Here is a 22,400-nt window from a genome sequence, read left to right as displayed (position 1 = left end):
AAAACCCCCTTAACCACAATATCATCTTTCAATTATTCAAATTTCGATTTGAAAACTCTGGCAAGCAATTCTAGATGATCTTGTGCGGTTTGTGTGGATAAAAGCTCATTTTGGATTTCTTCCCATCTTGGATTACATGTCATTGTGATGAATAAATCTGGTTCCCAAACTTTTGAACCAATGACATTGCATCTTGAAATCATTGGATCATATCGCACAGGCTTCCCATAAATGATGAAGGTAGAATGGTTCTATGTCCAACATTTTCTAAATATAAGATGAAAAATTTAGATCATTAATAAATATTGATACCAATTTTCCATAAATAAAGTAATGTAAATTTCAAGTGTAAAGTTTACATTACTAGTATCACTCTTTCCTTCATGGAAAGCATCTTGTAGGCCTTGGTACAGATCTGCCCTAATAGAATCTTGATTGTGCTCAAATCACCTAAGCTTGTGTGTTTCAATTTTTACATAATTATCAACAACATATTGTTGTGAAAGGCGTCTTTCATACCAAATCATTGATAGAGCATCGTCGCGAACCTTGGACATTAGTAAAAATAGATGTAGGTTCAGTCATTTTATAGTGTAAGTGGCATTTTGAAGTAAAAAAATTTGAAAATAATAAAACTGTTACCTGAAAGATGTATGCATAATAATCATGACATGACACTTTATTTCTATTAGCATCGCGTGTGTTGATATTCCAACCATATGTTCCAAATGGGAAAAGTATTGGGTATTGCAATGGATCATAATATCCTGTTGTATCTTGAACATTGATCAAATTACCACCAAACGTTTGAACCAAAATTTCTCTACCACTTAAATGACCAGCTTCTTCTCCTCCTACAATAATAGCTGCCACTTGGGAAGCACTGGGAAGGCAATATTGAAGTTGGTTTAGATGTTGTTCTTTAATGAGGAGTTTACATTGATGTAAATTTGGACTTCGAGATAGTTGACAAAATTTCTCCACAAATGGGTTATGCATGTCTAAGATCCTTTGAATAAGTCACATAATATCTTCGTGAGCTTCTACAAATTGAGACATTCTGCGTTGTATTTCAAGATCGGTGTCGTAGATATACAATTGTAGATGCTACAAAGTTAGAGATGTATGTGGTAAAAGACCACCAATTCTATGATAGATGGCACCTTGGGCACGAAATGTATATATTTCTCGACTATTCAAGGCCATGCTTTCATCCACATGCACACCCATTGAGGTAAATGCAAACAAGTTGTTGCAAAACCGTATATATTGCCTGAAATGTCTGCCCCGTGGTGTTTGCTCACAAATGAGCTCCCTAAATTCAGAACAAATTGGTATGTTGGGTAAGGATATTTTTCCATCTTTGCAACACATCGAGAATGTCTCTCGATGGAACAAACAGGCATTACAAAAGCAACATGTCTTGGTTGTGGTAGTTGGTACCTAATGGTCTCTATACCTTCTTTAAAATCCTTTGCACAATTGTATCTGCCTCGCATACAATTTATTACATGTGCAGTACCATGAAATGTGTTGTCAACACCTAATTTTTATTTTGAGGAAAAAATTAGTGATAAATATTTAAATAAATAACTAATGGAGATCTAAAAAAAAAAAAGGAGTTAATGTGATACATAAAAAAAAGAAAAAAAGAAAAAGAAAAAAAAGTAGAACTCAAGCTTGCTACATACCTAAATAAAAAAATTTAATGCCAAAAACATATACAATGATGGTAAAAAAAAATCTTAAAAAGAAAAAAAAATACGAAGAAGGAATGGAAATTTGTGAAACATAAAAAAGAAGGGAGAGAGTTAAACAAAAAAAAGAAAAAAGAAAAAAGAAAGTAACCCAGAACGTACCAAAATATATGGTTGTTTTTTATTTTCTTTTTTCTTGTTTTCAAAGTTGGGTACTTTTGAAAAAAAGAAAAAGAAAAAAAAGTAGAACTCAAGCTTGCTACATACCTAAATAAAAAAATTTAATGCCAAAAACATATACAATGATGGTAAAAAAAAAAATTCTTAAAAGGAAAAAAAATATGAAGAAGGAATGGAAATTTGTGATACATAAAAAAGAAAGGAGGGAGTTAAAAAAAAAAAAAAAAAAGTAACCCATAAAGTAACTGTTCATCAAAAAAAAAAAAAAAATAAAGAAAGTAACCCAGAACATACCAAAATATATGGTTGCTTTTTACTTTCTTTTTCCTTGTTTTCAAAGTTGGGTACTTTTGAAGTTTGAATGTTGAAACTTGAAACCAACTGCTGGGATTATGGTAACTATTTTTATTTCAATTCAAAATATTTAAATAAAATGTAAATAAAAGCTACTAAAGGAGGTAAGGGAAGCCATACTGTTTAATTGTTCACAAATGATTTTGAATGCTTCTTTTGTAGCATAAAGCAGTCCTGTCTTTGGATCACAATACCTACAACATGAAATTATAATTCATTAAGAAGTACAGTGGTAGAGTATGTGAAGGAACCATTCATTTCAAAATTACATTAAAAAAAAAATAAAAGAGTTAACGTGATACACATAAAAAACAAAAAAAAAAAAAGAACTCAAAGAAAGTCAATCATAAACAAAAGAAAAGAAAACAAAGAGGAACTTGCAAAAGATAGAACCTGAAACTTTGTTGGAGCTTCTGACAGTAAATGTCTTTAATCTAAAGAAAAATAAAGAAAGACGTAGAACTAAACTAAATGTCTTCAATCTGAAGAAGAATGAGGATAGAAAGTGAGATAGAAACTGCATAGCATATGTGAGTTTGTGGGTCTTAAAGCGTAAGAGTTTTAATTTACATATTTATCCTCGTTAGACGAAAACTTGTAAATGGGTATAATGAGGCTATTTTAGGCATAAAAAATGAGGAATCCAAACAGGAGAAGCCCTTAAATAGTAGTATAGATATATATATATATATATTTATATAGTCTGTCAGGGTTTCTTTAATGATTTCTTTTTTAAGGTAACGTAAGGATTTCTCCATTAACAAATACTTTTTTGACAAAATTTTTATACAACTCAGTTGGTAGAAATTCCTATAAATAGGATTTTAGGTGTCACAATAACGAGAAATTATTATTTATACTAAGAGGACTGCTGATATGGTCCTCCTTAACTAATGAAATGATGCCATCGATGCAAATATATGTGTGAGCTTTGTAATCAACACAAGGAATAAAAAGTAAAAAGTACCAGATTATGTCACATTTGCATAAATAATAGCATTTTATTGGCTGAGAGGTCAAGAAAGACCACGTCAACAGTCTTTCTGATGGACCTGATAATTTCTCCACAATAACAACATTTTCTCTCTATGCCCTTTAACTAAGAATAATAATATAAGTAAAGGACTCTTTAACTAAGAATAATAATATTAAGAAAGGAGGAATTAGTGCGTAAAAGGGAATTATTGAAAAATATATATATACTTAAAAGATAAGAACAAAACAATGCCAAGTGCAAGGTTAATTTTCAAAAATTGATTGCAACATCTTGGTATATCAAAGCATAATAATATTCCATTTACTTTTCAATTGTTAAAGTTCTTAGCTTTTTTTTTTTTTTTTTTCCTCCACATTGTTAACCAAAAAAGATGGGGATTTTTTTTTTTTTTGGTTGATGTTTTGTAGGGTTTGGAGCTAATGCTTTAACATATGATTACATTGCCAGCATTGAGGTAAGCTTCTTGCAATTAATTATTAGGGCAAATTACAACTTATCCACCCGTGATTTGGCCAAAATTTAAATTATCTACTTGTGGTTTAAAATTTGACATTTTACCTACCTGAAGTTAGTTCAGTTAGATTTACTTAACCCATATATGTTAAAAACATGGTTAAATATGTGATTTTGCTTCACCTTTATGGTTCTCTCCTTCAAAAACAAAAAAAACATAAAAATACAAGATCAAATTGGTTCAAAAAGAATCAAACGAAACACTTGCATCATGAGATTTCAAACTACAAGTAGGCAGCTTAAATTTTGATCAAACCTTAGGTGGGTAAAGTGTCAAATTTTAAATCGTAGGTAGGCAACTTAAATTCCAGCCAAACCATAGGTGGTTAAGTTGTAATTTGCCCTAATTATTATTCTATATTGTAAATTCATTAATGAATGTAGGACACTAAGATATATGTATTATATGAAATCTAAAAAAAATAAAATTCTTCTTTATTCATAACCTCAGTGTTTGGCAAATCCTCATAAACCTCAGTATGGTGGAGGAATTATCATAAACCCTAAGTTGAATTATGGCATGAGAGGATAGTCTATTTTTGGAATGCAAATCCTTTATACCACTTTTTTTTGTGTATCATTCTATGTTCCACCAATCACTACTTACCATGTGTATGATTGCTTTCCATTTTAAACTTTAGTTATTTTATAAGGAAAGTAAAATCAAAATATGGTACGTAATGATTGGTGAAACATAGAGTAGTACACAAAAAGTGGTACAAAAGATTTGTATTCCTATATTTGAGAATGCAAAAATTGAGCAAATAATATCAAAAGGCAACAAATACATTGTCACTAATAGCAGAAATCATCTAGAAGATAGCATCTCTCAGAAGCTTTATTTGCAAAAGGACAAGTTCTACACATTCTCTGGTAAATTGTCTTTTTCACATTGATTTTGAAATTCCCCAAACACTTGTTACCATCAATACAAATTTGCATCAATTAACTTTGCCAAAATTTTCTTGCTTTAACATAATTTTTAAGGCTTCTCTACTAAAACTGCTTCTCACCTTCACAACATTGTTCTAAAAATGGGACAAAATCTTTTTGCAATTTCATTAATCTGCTTGGTGTACTACAGCTTGGATACAAGTCAGTGATGGAGATTTTCTAGTTAGAGCTGCCTTAAAAACAAATACTGGCTTCAAACATGTTGGTGCTGTTTTTGCGAGGTCAAAGTGCTGGTCCATGCTCAAGGGTGGATCAGGGCCAACTGAGCTCTATTTTGAGGTGCTTTTCACTCTCTCTCTTTTGTGCCTATTATGTGTGTTTCCTTCTATAAATAACAATGATGATCCAACTTTAATAAGAATTTAAAATTGATACCCTCCTTCCCTATATAGGTTCCTTTTTTAAGGCCATGCCTAATTAAACTAGTTTGCTAAGAGCAAAACTTTATCTATTCATTATTAGTTTATGATAATATGTGGTCTCATAATCATATTAAAAATTGGATTTTTATAATCAAGTAATATTAGGAACACAAAAGTTTTCACGAATTTTAGGTATAAAAATATTCCAACTCATTCGTTGTTGGAAAAAAAAAAAAATTCTCCTAGACTTATTGATTATAAAATATTTCGGAAGAATTTTTAGTATCTAGAAGTAAAGAATTAAATATAAAAAAAATGAAACAGAGGTTAAGGCTGTCTATTTAATCCTAACTTTTCAATACAATACTAAAGTCCCATGTTTATTTTTTAATAGTTTCTCCAAGCATCTAACATTTGCTAATCTCTTCAGAGCAAGAATGCATCGGTGGAGATATGGGCAGATAGCATCTCATTGCAACCTTTCACCCAAGAGCAGTGGAACTCCCATCAAGATCAAAGCATTGAGAAGGTAAATGTATAACAATAACAGTGTCAAAAGGTTCCACTTTTTGAATGTTGGGTTTTGTGGAACCTAGTTGTGTTTGATTTAGATTATGACCCGACCCGAAATAATGTTGTTACAGTGTTTAATGTGAGATTTTTTGAGACTTAGTCCATAGGGCTCAAGCCATAGCAATAGCCCATTGTAAATCCTGTGCGTAGGATATAAAAACCATTGTTTTGGAGATTAGCGTTTTGATGTCGTTTTTTAGAGAGAAAAATTGTACTACTACACTTTGTATTTTTTTCCTGAGAATAGTGGAATCCCTACAACTAGTGGAATCTCTACAACTCCATGGATGTAGACAAATTGCCGAACCATGTAAATACTATCTTATGTGTGATTATTTCTCTTTAGCGTATATTTTTTTTTCTCTACTTTTGCATCTCATAAGTCTGGGAACTTCGTATATATTCCCATCATTGAAGTCACTAATATATCAACTTAGAAAAATAGAACGACAATATGAACGAGAAATTAATGGGGTGTTCGAAGTTGGAGAGGATGGAGAGAGAAAGACTGAAATGCTTTGATGAAGAGGAAGATGTGCTGGCCTGTAGCACCAAGAAATTCAAAGACAGCCATATGCCAATAGGAGATCTAGGAGGGAATGAGCATGACGTGCAAAACAGAGGGAAAAGCTACAAGGACAAATTAGTGGGAGCAATACCCGGAGCCTTTGAACAAGCCTTTGGCTTTGAAAGTTTTATGCAGGAAAATATTGTCTCTGATGATGAAGAAGAGTAGGAGCAGGAGGGTAGTACCAAAGTTTGCTTCTCTAAAGAAGAAAAAATTCACATGAGAGATCCATGGAAAAAGGGCTATCATCATCAAAACGTTTGGGCGAAGATTGGGTTTCTCTTTTCTTGTAGAAAAAATCCGTAGTATGTGGAAGTCGACAGGGAATATGGATTGTATTGATTTAGGCTTTGACTTCTTCTTGGTTAAGTTCGAGTTAGCGATTGATGTGGATAATATATTGAAGGGTGGCCCATGGTTCATTGGGCAACACTTTCTAGCAATTAGGTAGTGGGAGCCTGAGTTTAAAGCATCCATTACAACTTTATCCTAAGTGGCAGTTTGGATCAGGTTACCTGAATTGCCCATCAAATTCTATGAGACAAACGCTCTTCTTAAAATTGGAAGAGCCATAGGCCCGGTATTACGTATTGACTCACATATAGCTACTGGGGTAAAGGTCGTTTTGCCAGGCTCTGTGTACAGGTAAATTTGGAGAAACCACTGCTAAGAACCATACATATTGGCAAGATTGTGCAGAGTATACAATACGAGGGAATCAATGCTTTATGTTTTACGTGTGGCAGGATTGGGCACAAGATGGAAACATACCCTCATGTAGTTAGGGAGGATGCCACAGGGCCAAACATGGAGCAAAATGCTAGTATTGGAGACACTTCCAATGAATAGATGGTTGTAGGGAAAGATACGGAGAAGAATAAACTTGAGGATTACGGTGAGTGGATGGTGGTTAGTCGGCGGAAGTCTAAGGGTAGGATGGTTAGTAGACCACAACAACTAGACCAGAGTCAAATGAGTGAAGTGAGCCCTAAAGCTAGTTCCATAGCCATGCCTAAGGTGGCTGAGCAGTACAAGAGAGACGACAAGAGTAAGGCGACGCACACACAACCTGTAACGTCTCATAGGGAGATAGGTAAGACTTCAGATGGAGCTTTTGGAAGCATGGAAGTTGAGGGACAGTGAAAATGCTTCCTCACTGACTCATTTTGATTCTACATTAAATCCAAATAGAATCATGAATATACTGATATGGAACTGCAAGGGTGCAATGAAACCCCAATTTAGGAAGAAAGTTATGGATCTTGTGGAATGGCATTCACCATTACTCATGGTGATTACAGAGACCAAAATGAGTGGGGCCAAGGCCAATGAAATTATTGAGTTACTTCCATTTGATGGTGCTACTGTGGCGGATACAATTGGGTTTGCTGGAGGAATTTGGTTACTTTGGCGCATAGACTTGGTGCAAGTGGATGTCTTGGCAACAACTGAGCAGGAGATTCACACCATTATTCGGGTAAGAGCTCAAACCTTTCATTGGCTAATTAGTGCAATTTATGCTAGTCCCAGATTTGCAGAACGGTGTATTCTCTGAAATAATCTTAAATTGTTAGCTTCCATGGATGGCCTCCCTTGGGCTCTCATGGGTGATTTTAATGAGGTGCTTTCAGAAGAGGAGAAATATGGGGGGAACTCGGTGTGCCAAAGAAGGGTGAGAGCCATTAAAGAGTGCATGGATGTGTGTCATATGATGGATTTAGGATTCTCAGGGCCTAAGTTTACTTGGACCAACAAGAGAGAGGTCGGTGATCTAATCCAATGCAGACTCGATAGGTGTTGGGCTAATCCGGAGTGGAAAGGACTCTTTGAAGAGGCTAATGTTACTCACTTGGCGAGAGTTAACTTTGATCACTACCCGTTGTTGCTAAAGCTAAGTCCCAATTTGGGTAATGTGTCGGATAGACCATTTAGATTTCAACCGGTGTGGCTCAATCACAAGGAGTTCTCGGCTATTGTTAGAGAGGCTTGGGCAGGGCAAGATGACAGACTGGATGGTGCTATATCTTCTTTCAAAGCTAAAGCCTTAAGATGGAATTAAGAAGTGTTTGGTAATGTGTTTGTTAGGAAGAAGCAGATAATGGCAAGGTTGTTGGGCATTCAAAAGGCTTTAGCATTGAGGCCGAACACTTTTTTGCTCAACCTTCAAAATCAGCTTACTAAAGAGTATAATCTTATTCTCCAGATGAAGGAGGAGATTTGGGCAATGAAAGCGATGATGGATTGGATTCATGACATTGATGAAGTGAAGAACATGTTTTTGTCGAGTTACAAACAACTTTATCAAACGGAACAATGTTTCTGTCCTATAAACCCCTAATGGAACTCAGATTGGTGTGCCAAACTTAATCAGGATGAAGCTAATGGGTTGATCCAGGTTCCCTTGGATGGTGAGATTTGGTTAGCTCTGAAGTCTATGAAACCTTACAAAGCCCCTGGCATTAATGGTCTCCATGCCGGGTTTTTTCAAAGGTTTTGGCTTGTGGTTAGGGAATCAATGAAGAGAGAAGTTAAAGGAGTGTTTCTAAGCCAAAAGATCCCTAAGTACTTGAACCAGACACTTATTGCCCTCATTCCCAAGCAAATTGGGCTAGAGACTGTCAGTCATTTTAGGCCAATCAGCTTGTGCAGTACCGTTTACAAGATTATTTCAAAAATTATTGTTCAGAGGGTAAGACCCTTGCTGCCTTCTCTTATCTCCCCCATGTAGGCAGACTTCCTTGAGGGTAGAAGGAGTTCAGATATTGTTATTATAGCGCAAGAATTAATTTACTACTTAAAAAGTAGAAAAGGGAAGGATGGGTACATGGTTATTAAGATTGATTTGGAAAAGGCATATGACCGCCTAGAGTGGAGTTTTGTAAAAATGGTTTTAGAACATTTTGGGTTTCCTCAAGAAATGATTTACCTTATTATGAGTTGTATATCCACAACAACTACAGCCTTGTTGTTTAATTGTAGAAAATTAGAAGCATTTCAACCCTCAAGACGTATAAGACAGGGTGATCCCATCTCACCATACCTGTTTCTGTTGTGTATGGAATTTCTTGGGGCCCAGATCACCAGTATGTGTGAAGGAAAAAGGTGGGATAGGATGAAAGCTTCTAGAAATGGGCCGAGCTTCTCTCATGTGTTCTTTACTGATGATCTGATGCTGTTTGCTAAGGCAAATCATAAGAACTGTGAGGCTGTCATTGAGGTGCTCGATAATTTCTGTAATCTTGCTAGCCAAAAAGTTAACCTCGGGAAGTCTAAGATTCTTTTTTCTCCTAATGTTTCTAGAAGGCAGAAGAGGTATATTTGTAGAAAGATGGGCATGACTGTTACAAACAATTTAGGAAGATACCTTGGGTTCCCATTACTAACTTAGGGAAGATCAGGAGATGCCTAGAATTTTATCATGGAAAGGGTGCAAAATAAGCTTGCTAGGTGGAGGACTAAGCTGCTGTCTAGAGCTAGGAAATTTGTTTTAGTGAAGTCTGTAGCTGCCCCTATAGCTGAATATTTCATGCAATGTCAAGCGTTACCTAGTAAAGTGTGTGAAGCGGTGGATAAAACAATAAGAGATTTCCTGTGGGGTTCAACTGAAGAGAAGAGGAAAATGCATATGGTCAAATGGAGTACTGTAACTCTCCCAAAAGAACTCGGAGGTTTAGGGTTGCATTCAATGAAGGATAGGAATTTAGCGATTCTTGCAAAACTTTGCTGGAGATTGGCTAGTGCTAACGGTTCCCCATGGGCTGACATGTTGTCTACCAAGTATCTTACACCCAATAGAATGACTGAGGAAGGGAAGAAATTACCTTGTTCTAGTATTTGGACTGCTTGTAAGAAGGGAGGCCCAATCTATGTTAAAGGGCTCAAATGGGCTGTTAGGAGTGGTGAAACTATTAATTTTTGGATGGATTTCTGGCTGCATGAAGGTACTTTGCATAGTCTCATTCAAGGGCCTTTAAAACGGGGTGAGGAGAATATCACAGTAAGGCAATACCTTGACAATGAGACTGGTGGGAGGGCTTATAACATATCATTTAAGTTACCGGATCAGTTGCTAAACGTTATTAAAGCTACTCCATTATCTATAGATCAAAATGTAGAGGACGTGCTACATTGGGTTTATTCCAAGAATGGATTCTTCTCTCTAAAGTCTACCTATCTGTTGGTAAAGGGTTTAAATCCCTTGAACCGGGAAACTGATTCAATTGGTTGGGTTTGGAAGGTGGAAGCTTCACCAAAGGTACATTTCTTTTTTTGGTTGTGCCTCCATAATAGTGTTCCATTGGAGAAGTTTTGGGTTCAAGGGGTTTAAACCTTGAACCCATCTACAGTCTATGTAATAAGGAGATGAAATCCGTGGAGCACCTTGTGAGGGGCTGTGAAGTGGCAAAAGATTTTTGGCAAGAGCTGAAAGTGCCTTATTGTATGAAGGACACTTTTAATTTACCTATTGGAAAATGGTTTGAATCCAACTGTCGGAGTGAGGCTAGCTCCTTGTTTATGGGCATTCCATGGAAAATTTTGTTTCCAATGGGGGTTTGGCATCTGTGGCTGCATTGGAACAATTATGTCTTTAAATCAAGTAAGGTTGAGCGCTTATGGTTCAGGGAATGTATTAGAGAGAGTGCAGAATTTTACGCCATAGGTTTCAATGCTAAAGTGGAAAGAAATAGAGCTGTGATACCTGTTGGTTGGTCAAAGCCACCTGAGGGCTGGGCTAAACTTAATACAGATGGATCAGTTATGGGGAACCCCGCGATGGCTGGAGGTGGAGGCGTGATTAGGGGTTAAGAAGGAGAGTGGATAACTGGTTTTGCTAGACCACTTGGGCGAACCAATAGCTGCATGGCTGAACTTTAGGCATTGAGAGATGGGCTACTATTGGCTAAGGAGTTGGGCCTTAATAATCTTATAGTTGAGCTTGATGCTTTAAGTGTGGTCTTGCTTATGAAAAACAGTACTTGTAATTTGCTAATGGAGCCTTTACTAACTGATTGTAGGAACCTGTTAAAGGCGTTCCCTAATACGCAAGTGGTCCATGCCTATCGAGAGGCCAACCAATGCGCTGATGCATTGGCAAAAAAGGAGCTGCGTCGCTAACTTCTTTTGTTGTTTTTTGGACTACACCGCCTGTGGTGGACAGTATTCTAGCTCATGATAGAGCTAATGTATTTTGTAACAGAATATTTATTTTCTAGTTTAATGAAAGTTCATGGTTTACCAAAAAAAAAAAAAAAAAAGAGAAATTACATATCAGTAAAAACACTTCAATTTTTGCAGGCACGTAAAAGAAAGGTAGGGGTGTCAAATGGGTGGGTTTGGGGTGGACATAATTGGGTTGGGTATATAAAGCTCATTCACCCATTAAAACCCATTTAATTAATTGTTTTTAACCCAAACCCAACCCAACCCAATTATAATGGGTAAACTCCAATTACCCAATTATCAAAATTACCAAAATACCCTTAAAGTAAAAAGTACCAAAATATTTTAGTTTACATTTTTTGACACATCAACATTTTAATTTAAAAAAAAAAACCACGTCAGAAAATTAAAAACAAAATTCTGAATTTATAATTTTTTTAAATTTAATTAATTTAATTTTTTAAATCTTAAAATCAGATATTCTATCTGGGTTGAGAGAGAGAGAGAGAGAGAGAGAGAGAGAGAGAGAGAATGATCTGGGATTAGAGAGAGAGGGAATGATCTGGATCGGAATCGGTGTCCGCTTCGTCTTACTCAACCCTACCTCCGGCGCCATCTCCGGCCTCCGCCACAGTGGCATACTCGTCGACATGACCACCTTCGAACCCTACCTTGCCGCCGAGATATTCGCTGCCGCTTCCTCCAAAGACTGCTTCTCCATCAACGCACTAGTATCTGGCGGTGATCTCGGGCTAAAAACGGAAGGTTGGCGATATTCGCCGGAGGGGATGAGTTGGTGGTGAAACGTTTGAGTCCACTTTTTGCCCTCCTTGGTAAAGTTAATTACATGGGTGCCACTAGAAAAGGTCAATTCGCGAAACTAGCGAATCAGATAACGATTGCTTCCAGATTTTTTATTATTATAAACTACATTTTATTCTTCTTCTTCTTCTTTTAATTGTTTTTTTATTTGTGAGTAATATTCTGTTTGGTTGGGGAGAAAATGCTGGAAAAGAGAAAGAGAATTTGTATATTTGAGTTTCAAATGTTCTCTTAAATTTCTTAAATATTTGGACTCTATTTGGTTACCGAGAAAATCACAAGATGGTTAATTTTCATTTGTTTAGTCCATATTTTTTATTATTAAAAACTATGTTTTATTTTATTTTATTTTTTTAATGGGAAGAGCTGGGTTAAATTTAAGTCTATTATTTTTGGGTTCAATGAGTTTTTAGTTAAAATCCAATAATCATTGGGTCTATTTGGGTTAATGTCTATTTAATCCAATTAATAACTGGATGGGTTTGGATTTAATTAGAGTGGGTGAGTTTCGATGGGTAAATGAGTTTAGGCTTATTTTGCCACCCTAAAGAAAGGTGAGGATCCAAGCAATTGATGAACAAGGCAACCCCTTACCTAATGCATCAATCTCAATTATACAGAAGAAAGTAATTTTCCCATTTGGCACTGCCATAAATAAAACATCCTCACCAACACAGCATACCAAAATTGGTTCAGCTCAAGGTTCACAGTCACAGTATTTGAGGATGAAATGAAATGGTCTACCACTGTACCATCCCCTGGCCAAGAGGACTACACAGCCGCTGATGCATTGTTTCAATTTGCAAAACAAAACTCTATTCCGGTCCGAGGCCACAATGTTTTGTGGGATTTTCCCTAGGCGGTACAGGGTTGGGTTTCTTCACTTTCACTAACTGATCTTGCCATGGCTGAAAAAAAAAGGATCAATTCCGTTATGTCAAGGTACAAAGGCCAGGTTATTGCATGGGATGTTGTGAATGAAAATTTGCACTTCTCTTTCTTCGAAGATAAGCTCGGATCAGATGCCTCGGGCCTCGGCAACCTTTTACAATGCTGCTAAAGGGATTGATAGAACAACTACCTTTTTTATGAATGAGTTTAATACCATAGAGGACAACCGCGACCCTTTATCAACGCCGTCTAAGCACATAGCGAAGTTGAAACAGATTCAAAGCTTTCCCGGAAACAACAATCTGAAACAAGAAATTGGGCTTGAGTCTCATTTCCGCAATGCTCCAGATCTTGCTTACGTGAGATCTTCTATTGATACTCTTGCTTCCACAGGATTTCCCATATGGATTACAGAACTTGATATTGCAAGTGCCCTTGGTCAACAGGTAATTAAGAAGTTCAAGAGGCAAAAGTATACATGAAACTTTTTTTTTTTTTTTTTTTTTTTCAAAATATCATTTGCAGTATAATTAAGACCAAAGATATTTGTCTTTTTTTTTGAAAAGGAAATCAGAATTTCATTAATGAATATGAGCAAAATCAAAATACAAAGCTTCCAAAGCAGGGGTGGAGAATCCTCAATCCAAAAAACACCCTCCTAAATATGTCGGGCGCATAGCGAGCTAAAGAATGGGCCACATAATTAGTGTCTCGTTTTACACTACTAATAGAAAACCATGATAACTCCACCAACAAAGCTTGAATATCAGTAAAAATATGCCCCAGCCGAGCCCCACTGAGATCCTTCTTGGCAATGGACCCCATGATCATAGCATCGTCTATTACAACATCAGTAATACCCACCTCAAGCGCAAACTGTATAGCCCTCCGATATGCGAGTACCTTAGCTTCACTGCTATCAACAGCCTTTGAACCATGGACAGAAAAAGCGGCCATCACTTCAGCATTCTCATTACGAATAACAGCCCCATAACTAGCGAAACTTCACCCAAAATTTTTGAAGCCTTGCAATTTTTCAAGTTATCATACGTTTTAATTGAGTTTAAATTCTAGTAAAGATTTCTTATAAAATTTCATATATTTACATTCTCCATTAGAATTTTAATTACCATGTCATATTTTGGAAAGATAATGTCATATAAATATAATCATAATAAATATTCATTTATAACTAGCATAGTAATTGTGGGTCCGAGAGGTCTGCAATCCGGCCCAAACTCTATCTGGGCCCAGGGCCCATGCCGAGGAGGTATCTTGCCGAGGACGAATGATCAGTGGCCGGGGTAGCAAGGGGAACGGCTGAGAACTTACCCTGTCCTCGGCATTCCAAAGCTTCAATGGGAAGACCAACATCTTGGTAGAGGCAATCCCCAAACAGCCCCCTCAAGGGGATGTGAACAGAATGGGGCCCATAGGGAAGCAGGGTGTGAAATTGGACCAAGGAAAATGCGTCCCCTCTTCAGTAAATGCACCTGCCAATACCCAGAACTGATTAATGAGAAAAGACGTTTGGACGGTGTAAGCTTCGATCCATGCAACTAATAGAAAGTTAGACGGAACGGTTGATGGGATGGATATAGAAATAAGCTCCTGCCTGACCTACAAGTGGAGGAACAGGATCAGCCAAGACGGACTATATAATAAAAAGGAAGGTGCACCAACGAGGGGGCTGGGAAAAATGGCCAAAAACCAGAGCCTCCCAGCCCACCTCCAGGAGAAAGACTCTAGGGGTGAAGGAAAACTTAACCTTGTATGAACACCACGAAAAACCCACCGCCTGTCGATCAAGGCCTAGCCTTCCAAACCCACGCTCTACAAATGATATTGTTAGGGCCTTTTTACGTGCGAACCCGACACTGTTACGGTCCGCCACGAATCATGTCCTTACAATTGGCGCCGTCTGTGGGAAAGGCTTGTGTGTTGGCATAGGCGGTAGGTCGAAATAGTTCCTTTTTTATTTCTAACAATTGGTTATAGAGTTTCAGCGTAAAGTTCCGTTAGGGGCTATGCTTCTTGATTAGGGGCTACGTTTGTCAGCGTTAATCGCGCGAATAATTCTAGGGGCTTGGCCGAGGAGCTAACTCCCTTAAAACCAAGTTCCAGTGCCAAAGAAAACTAGGTTTTGGACAGAACCAAAGGCATTGCATGGTCCACGGACTCAAGCCTATGGGGAAACCAACTACTTGGATGAGGAAAACTAGGTTTTAGACAGAACCAAGGCATTGCATAGTCCTCGGACTCAAGCCTATGGGGAAACCAACTACCTGGATGAGGAAAACTAGGTTTTGGACAGAACCAAGGCATTGCATAGTCCTCGGACTCAAGCCTATGGGGAAACCAACTACCTGGATGTGGAAAACTTTTGGACAGAACCAAGGCATTGCATGGTCCACGGACTCAAGCCTATGGGGAAATCAACTACTTGGATGAGGAAAACTAGGTTTTGGACAGAACCAAGGCATTGCATGGTCCACGGACTCAAGCCTATGGGGAAACCAACTACTTGGATGAGGAAAACTAGGTTTTGGATAGAACCAAGGCATTGCATGTCCACGGACTCAAGCCTATGGGGAAACCAACTACCTGGATGAGGAAAACTAGGTTTTGGACAGAACCAAGGCATTGCATGGTCCACGGACTCAAGCCTATGGGGAAACCAACTACTTGGATGAGGAAAACTAGGTTTTGGACAGAACCAAGGCATTGCATGGTCCACGGACTCAAGCCTATGGAGAAACCAACTACTTGGATGAGGAAAACTAGGTTTTGGACAGAACCAAGGCATTGCATGGTCCTCGGACTCAAGCCTCTGGGGAAACCAACTACTTGGATGAGGAAAATTAGGCGCTAAGCGAGACTTAGCTGCTATGCGTGACGTAAAAAATGGTGCTTATATCTTCGTAAAACGAAGGTTAGAAATGAATCTAAAGCTTCTGTGGGTGCAAGTAAATTAGGGTTTGGGGAACATGATGATAAATGTATTGCATGCATAGCTATTTGTACATGTTAAAATGAATCAGCGCAGAGTTCATAAGTAAATAGTGCGTATCAACGAGGGCGGCTAACGATGTAACCAGAAGGAAAAAGGAAAAACAAGATTTCATATATACATGTTCAAATGCTTGTAAACCATCAATAAATTAGGAAGTTTGTGAAAGGAAAAGAAACAAGTTAATCGTTCAAATAGAAACGAATACAAAAGCCTAACCAAGGCTTCTACTTTTCTGCCTTTTTGTCGGTCACGTCCTGAGAGGAGGGAACAGATTCAGCTTCGATGCCTGGAAGGATGGTCCCTTCTGGGGAAGGCTGAACAGGGCCAGCACTGGTACTCTGAGGGACCACAGCAAGGGGAATGGCCTGTGGCGGCTGTGCAAGGGTGGTTGGCTCCTCTGTACTAGGCACCTGAATGCCAACCACGGGCTCCGTAACCTTTTTAGGGGCCTCAGGATCCGTATGCTGGGATATCACTGTCACATCCTGAAGTTCTCCTTCTTTGGGCGCCTTGCTAGAAGAACCGCTGGCCTGCAAGTCTTCCGACGGGGTGATCTCTCCCTCGGTTTGATCATCCGTAACCGCGGAGTTGGTAGAAGCGACCTCGCGGATGGCCGCTGGGTAGAATATGCTCTCTGCCTTCCACAAATCAGATGACGCATCCACCCCAGCTCGCCTCAATGCTTCTTCCCAAACTTGGGAGCAATAAAACCTACACACTCCAGGAATCTGCGCCTTAAGGGTGGCCTGGGTCTCGGCTACTCCCAGGTTGTAACCATCATCCTCGGCCGTATTCTTGGCAGCCTCTGCATCATTCCTGGCAAACTCAGCCTCCTGCTTTGCCCTCTGGGCTTCATCACGGGCATATTCTGCCACTCCCTTTTCATGCACAGCCGTGGCCAGCTGCTTGTTTAAATCCTTGATCAGGTCTTTGGCTATTCGTAACTGGTCCTCGGCTTCAAGTGCACGCTTTGTTTGGTCCTTGGCCTGTTTTTGGGCACTAGCAAGGCCCGCCGAGACGTTATCCCTCTCGCGGGTAGTTATTGTTAAGTCATCCTTGACTTTGGCAAGTTCCTTTTCAGAAGCTTAGAGAGTCTTTGAGGCCGTTATGTGCTTCTTGCGTTCGTTCTCGGCCGCCTTACTCCTGTCATGCACTTCTTCCTCCATCTTATAGGTTGCTTGGAGAGCCTGTCAAGAAAGATGAGCGTGTAGTGAGTGACAAACCGGTGACAAGAGTTAATAAAGTGTTAGGTTTCAAGAAATCTTACCATGCCCAAGTATCTCTTAGTACTAAGAAAAACCTCCTGCATCCTTATTCTCCTCAGCTCATCCATGTCATTAGGGAGTAACATGGTTCTTCCTAATGCATCCGCCACGTAGCCACCCTCGCCGTCTCCAAGGTCCCTCAGAGAGGCCGTCTCCAGTAATGGACCCCCGTGAAGCATTGGGGCAGGAAGCCAGGCGCTCGGTAGGGACTGGGAATCAATTCCTTTTCCCTTGCCTTGAGAGGTTTGAACTGCGGTTCCTTTGCCCTTGCCTTGGGGTCCGATCTTCAGTTGTTTTGTGCGCGGAGTCTCATCCTTCTCCTTAGGAGGTTGGGATTTTCCCTCGTCCACAATGTCCTTGCCCTTGGGGCTCCTCTTTCTCTTGGAATCAGCACCTTCAGGTCGAGGAGACCGAGCTGGTTAGGAGGAGGTGGGAGGTTCGGGGCGGGTGGATTGTGGCTGGGACTTGGTGGAGGATGAACTGGTTTGGATTGTAAGGGGCCGAGGTGGTGGAGGAGGAGCATTGGGTTGTGGTGCCTCTTGGGTATCCTTCCCTGGTTGGTCCTCGAGGAGTTGGAGAAGGGGGGTTAAAGGTATTCTCTTGACTCCTATCTCGGCTTGAGAAGAGGTGCCTATTAACGACAATTCCGCCTCGGACAAGGCTGGGTCACCTAGGTCACCAGGAGGGTCCTCGGATTGGTAGACTAAGTCAAATACCCCGAACCCTTCCTCCGGCTGATCTGGCTCACCTTCGTCCTCTGCTGCCTGATGAGACGAAGAGGGGCCCACCTGGGGGATGTTCTCGGGGACAGCTGGCTCCTGGGAGATTAAAAATCCCTTCTCTACTACGGTAATTTTTGGAAGCTAAGGACGGCGGGCACTGATCATGTGTTTTGCGTCCCCAAATGACTTCTGAACAGGAGGGTACCCTAGTATTTTGTGAGCTGCACGGACTTGGCCATCTCTGTCATTCACGAAAACTGCCGCTTGTAAAACGGTCTCCAAGTCCGCCCGATTGACCAAGTGAAAATGCCGTGTGTAGGCGTGTTCATCTACAAAAAAAACAAACACATATGCATGGTTAGTTATCGAACAACATTAGATTGGAATGGCGTAAAGGGTTATCCCCCTTCCATCTCCAGTACCCCACCTGGTTCTCCTTCTACTACGGGCATGGATCGCTATCGTGCCATTCCCCAGAGACAATAAGGAAATCCTTGTTCAGTCCCTTGTTGGAGTCAGGGAGGCATTGGATCAATCGAACCCTGTCGTCCCTCGACCTCATGTAGTAGGTTTTCCCTTTCAGTTTTTGGAGGTTATAGCACCAGTTCACGTCATGATGGGTCAGTCTTAACCCCATCTTCTCATTTAAAGCGTCCACGCACCCCAGAATTCTAAAAATGTTGCCGGCACATTGGGTGGGGGCTAAACGGAAATGCCTGAGATAACCCCTCGTCACTGGCCCCATAGGGATTCTCATGCCTCCCTCAACAAAGGCAAGGACGGGAATTACCACCGCGCCCGTTCCCCTCCTATAGTGCCATTCCCCCATCTTACAGTGCTCCAGATTCACGTTGGGGGGAATCCTATAATCAACGATGAACTTATTCATCGCCTCTTCAGTATCGACCAACTTCCTCAATCTCAATTTAGTCGCCTTTGTCATTTACTAAAACAAACCTAACCCGCGACGGAAAAGAAAGGGAGCCAAAGAGAAATAAACTCAGAAAAGAAAAAAACGCGAGTTAATGAAGGTGGAGAACTTACATAAAAGGAGAATTACGCTTCGGATGGGCTATATGTGCTTGAGATAGACTTGAATTTGGGCGGAAGTTCAGATGAACCCAAGATACACGCACTAAAACTCTTAAGTACAGAACTGAAGAGACGGATCCATCTCCAAAAAATCTTTTATACTTTCTAGGGTAACTGCACGCCCTTTTCCCGCCCAAAGAGGCCAGGAGATCACCACCGTTCGATTTCCATCACACCGTTGAACGTGGGAAGCACAAAGCCGCCCGTATTTAATGAGGCCACGTTTCGCCTTCCAACGGCTCTAGGAACGTGCCTTGGGCAGGTGAAAAACCTCGGGAATCGATAGATGACAAGGATTGATAGGCATTGACGGATCTCTGATGTCATCAAAACCCTCCTATCCGTCCGAGGAGGCGGATAGCAGGATTTTGAGGGGCTATTGTGGGTCTGAGAGGTCTGCAATCCGGCCTAAACTCTATCTAGGCCCAGGGCCCGTGCCGAGGAGGTATCTTGCCGAGGACGAATGATCAGTGGCTGGGGTAGCAAGGGGAACGGCTGAGAACTTACCCTGTCCTCGGCATTCCAAAGCTTCAATGGGAAGACCAACATCTTGGTAGAGGCAATCCCCAAACAGCCCCCTCAAGGGGATATGAACGGAATGGGGCCCATAGGGAAGCAGGGTGTGAAATTGGACCAAGGAAAATGCGTCCCCTCTTCAGTAAATGCACCTGCCAATACCCAGAACTGATTAATGAGAAAAGACGTTTGGACGGTGTAAGCTTCGATCCATGCAACTAATAGAAAGTTAGACGGGACGGTTGATGGGATGGATATAGAAATAAGCTCCTGCCTGACCTACAAGTGGAGGGACAGGATCAGCCAAGGCGGACTATATAATAAAAAGGAAGGTGCACCAACGAGGGGGCTGGGAAAAATGGCCAAAAACCAGAGCCTCCCAGCCCATCTCCAGGAGAAAGACTCCAGGGGTGAAGGAAAACTTAACCTTGTATGAACACCACGAAAAACCCACCGCCTGTCGATCAAGGCCTAGCCTTTCAAACCCACGCTCTACAAATAATATTGTTAGGGCCTTTTTACGTGCGAACCCGACACTGTTACGGTTCGCCACGAATCGTGTCCTTACAGTAATCAAATTGTATATTTAGAAGGGTAAAAAAAACATGGGTAAAATGTCATATATATATATATATATATATTGTGATAAGAAACGATATATATCATATTTTGTTCAACTTTATGGTGCATTACATGGGATATATATTGACTAGTTACTATAGGAATTATAGAAGCCCATGTCCTTCTTTTCCAGGGTTTTTTTTTGGTAATTCTTCCTCTATGGATGTCTTCATCCAAGGTTTGCTATGAACTATTCTACTATGTGTGCAGGCACAGGCACAGCACTTAGAGCAAGTCCTAAGGGAATTACATGCCCACCCTAGGATCAAAGGAATCATAATGTGATCTACATGGAAACCAGGGGGATGTTACCAAATGTGTTTGATCGATAATAGCTTCAATAACTTGCCAACTGGGAACGTCGTAGACAAGTTGTTGGGAGAGTGGGGTTCTAGCTTGAAAGGCACAGCAGATGGTGAAGGATTATTCTTTGAGGCTTCATTATCTCATAGAGATTACGAAGTGAAAATCAGTCACCCTAATGTTACAAGTTCCTCCTTGGCTCAGAGTTAAGAGGTTTGAGGTGTCATCAGCAGATACCTCCAAATATTGGAGTGAACAACATTGAATCTCCAAATTTCAGCATAAGTTGTTTTCTGTTTTAATAAATCGATAGTTATAATAAGAGTAGGTAATTTGAATCCTAAATATCTTCCTTGAAACATCAAAAGATTTCAATTGAGTTATAAGGCACTTTGTGGCATGAGTGATTCTCTCTTGTTTCTTTATTGGAAGAATATCTGTTGTAGCACATTGGAAGAAAAAAAAAATCATTAAAAGAATAAAAAGTAATAGTCTCCCATAAAAGCTATCTGTCTTTCGATAAATTATATACAAATAATTAGGCAATATATAGGAATGTTTGTATTGAAACTGTGGCTTTCAAGGCTTTCAATGTGACAGCACAAATTATTACTCTATATTTCTATATTTTAAATGGACCCATACTTGTGAAGAAACTGATATTCTCGTATTCATAATTTTTTTGATAATGACGTGACAATTGTGAAAGGCTGAAAATGAATTGTATAAACATACTATGGGTTTGTTTGGAATTCATTTATTTTGTTAAAATTAAAAACTTTTTGCTGAAAGTACTATAGATAAAAATAAATATTAGTTGAAATAGTATAGTGGGATTCATGAATAGTACCAAAAAGTGCAGTAAGACCCATGAATAGTACAAAAAATAAGTTGAATAATAAAATAAGTTGACAAAAAATAAGCTAGCTAAATACACACTACATATACCGATTATATGCATCTCACATTAAACATTGAATGATAATGATAAATTCCATGCTAAACTTTTCTTGATTGATATTTTACTTTGTGGTTCCTGTGCGTTTTCCTATCAATTACCTTTAGGCTACTTGCAGTAGCCTAAAACTGGTGTGCTTTTACATGAAATAACTACTCTCAAAGGTATTAATATTTTTGGTTAGCCTTAAAAAGGGTATTTGCACGTTTGAGAAAGATTTTTGCTGTCTATAGAATGTCATATTCATGTGTCGCTAAAGTTGTGGACAACAACTAGTCTGGGTGAGCTCATGAGTAAAGGCCCAAATCTAATACTCCTACATAATGGGCCTTTGTTCATTTTCTGTTACTAATGGTCCACACACAAATCTGTAAGCCCAACGCCCAACGAGCCCCCTTATAAGGAAAGAAAAGATAGCCCATCGTTATAAAAGGAAGAAAACAAGGAGCTTTCATGTTTCCTGGTTGCTAGGTGCTTTGACCTCATATCAACTCCCGCAGAGTTGGTAAATAATGAATGGTTAGACCGGGTGTGTTTGGATATCGGTTATTTTGTTAAAATTGAAAAATTATTGTTGAAAGTACTGTAAATAAAGGTAAAAATTAGTTGAAATAGTATAGTGGAGCTCATAAATAGTGTCAAAAAGTACAGTGAATTTTATGAATAGCAGTAAAAATAAGCTAAATAATGAAATAATTTTAATTTATAATTCCTTCCCAAATGCACGCCTAATGGTAGATATAGTTTTCTTCAAATTTGACGAGAGAGGGAACTTCGGACCATGATTGTCATGGAATTGTGAGACTTGTGATTTTGTGTGCTCTTAGAATTATGGCCAA

General features: G+C 39.3%; 1 pseudogene; it reads left to right on the top strand.

Annotated features, from left to right (window-relative positions):
• Positions 1 to 1,306: 1,306 nt before the first annotated feature.
• On the top strand, positions 1,307 to 20,813 carry LOC115966705 (annotated as a pseudogene).
• Positions 20,814 to 22,400: the final 1,587 nt, after the last annotated feature.

Source organism: Quercus lobata, chromosome 11, assembly GCF_001633185.2.
Source record: "Quercus lobata isolate SW786 chromosome 11, ValleyOak3.0 Primary Assembly, whole genome shotgun sequence".
NCBI classification, from domain to species: domain Eukaryota; kingdom Viridiplantae; phylum Streptophyta; class Magnoliopsida; order Fagales; family Fagaceae; genus Quercus; species Quercus lobata.
Note: the sequence above shows the minus strand (reverse complement) of the source record. Positions and strands in the feature narration are given on the sequence as shown.